At 45.6% G+C, this 1,759-nt stretch overlaps 1 long non-coding RNA gene across 1 annotated transcript; it reads right to left on the bottom strand.

Moving 5' to 3' along the window:
- Window positions 1–19: 19 nt before the first annotated feature.
- LOC119348603 lies at window positions 20–1,204 on the bottom strand. The gene is made up of 4 exons (XR_005169037.1): window positions 802–1,204; window positions 619–699; window positions 395–496; window positions 20–106 (listed from the first exon to the last, which is right to left on the bottom strand). It is a non-coding gene; the product is annotated as an uncharacterized LOC119348603 (long non-coding RNA).
- Between the last annotated feature and the right edge of the window lie 555 nt (window positions 1,205–1,759).

Raw genomic sequence — 1,759 nt, 5'->3', positions numbered from 1 at the left:
CAAAAATCATTGTCACATACCTTGATCAGCTAAGCCATCCTTGCACAGAAGAATTCTTAACTCTTGAGAGAATGGTCAAGGTACGCTGATGACCTTTCTGCATTGCCTGTATCAAGAACACAAGAATGTGTCCATCAAATGAACACATCATCCGAACTGAAAGTACCTTATGTGATAGCGAAAATCCAATGGTACGCATGTACTGATAACATGAAAAATCAGGTTATTATGCATGGATCAACCATCACGAAAGACGAGCTTCAACATGCCAATTCGCAGAGGCGAATCCGGTGAGCAAACGGCAAGAGGTCATGAGCAGCCCCAAATTGCAAATTCGGTCATGAGAATGTGGTGTTAACACAAACCCATACACATTTCCAGTTCCGCATAGTACCTTCTTCTTGTTAGCATCGGTTCACCAGGGACATGTATCCATTAAGGCAGTAACATCCCAGCACCGACTACCCTCGCTGCTGCAACTCATCCTTCGCAAGCTCTGTACGTATGAAACAAGAGATGGGGTAATATGCAATCTATTTGTTCTGATTCTCAGCATGTTCTAATATTAACACAACACTTCAGAGTTGCTAAACAGATTTAACAGGTGCTGCGGCTTACCAAACATGCCTGTGCATGTAGGTAGGAAGGTTGAAGCTCCCGGTGGCCACCAGCACAACACCACCCTGCCTTCCCCCGTCTCTGCGGTCATCCAATTGAATAAGGGAACGTATGGTGGACTAGGATGACTCTGAATAACGCAAGTGAAGAAATCCAAGATCAGGTTCTTTTCTTTCTGCTTACAGATTTGGATCCGTGGACAACTTCTCTGTGGGGACGGGAACTTCCACCTCCTCCAAGGCCATGGCCACGGCCGTCCTCTTCAAATTCCCAGCTGAGCAAGAAGCCGGCACAAAATCTTCGCTTCTCTCTTCCTGGGGTCGGCGTGCGCCCCCCGCCTGAGAGGTTGGTAGTCCGGCGTGTGCGGTAAGGGGCCAGCGTCACCGGCGAGCATGCCAAGCTCGACTGCCTCCTCGAGCACTTCGACGGCCGAATTCGAAGGAGGAGCGAGGTGGAGCAGGGGCATGCACGTCCACCGGCGTGGGTGACGAAGGGGAGGGGCGGCCTTACAGGGAGCGCCGGCTATGGAGGGAGGGATCTGGCGACCATGGAAGATTAGGGAAGGGAGGAGAAAAGACAGGGGCGGTGGAATGACTGGCTTTTTTAGTACAACTACAGTATATACTAGCAGTGTCCAGAGAAGGATTGTGAGTGACTGTGGCGTTGTCCAAACCAATTTTCTTTCATCCTCTAGAAAAATACTTTTCTTTTATAGGGCATGTTCGATTTTGGGTGCCATTTCTTTAATCATCACGGCTTGTTATGATCATGATGATCAGTTGATGGTTTAAAAAGTTTCGTATAAATATCTATAAAAATTAAATAAAACTGAATATATTTTATGTTTTGTAATCCTGTAGGTCATCTTGTGGAGTACTTCACCGGAGATATAAATTTTATGGGTCTATGAAAACTAACTAACTCTGATTACTACTTTATAGGATCATATGACATATTTTAGAACAAAACTACCTGTCATTTTAGTGGATGAGGAATAAAATGATGATATTACAAGAAATCAAGACTTGAAAGATGACGGAAACAACACAGACCCCAAAGATTGAATGATTATTGATAGACCCCCTCCCCCCCCCCCAAAAAAAACATCGAACATATCACCCGAAGTTGAGCTCATCTCACA

Source organism: Triticum dicoccoides, unplaced genomic scaffold (genome assembly GCF_002162155.2).
Source record: "Triticum dicoccoides isolate Atlit2015 ecotype Zavitan unplaced genomic scaffold, WEW_v2.0 scaffold97572, whole genome shotgun sequence".
Classification (NCBI taxonomy): Eukaryota; Viridiplantae; Streptophyta; class Magnoliopsida; order Poales; family Poaceae; genus Triticum; species Triticum dicoccoides.
The sequence above is the reverse complement of the archived record's forward strand: the minus strand, read 5'-3'. Positions and strand labels throughout refer to the sequence as shown.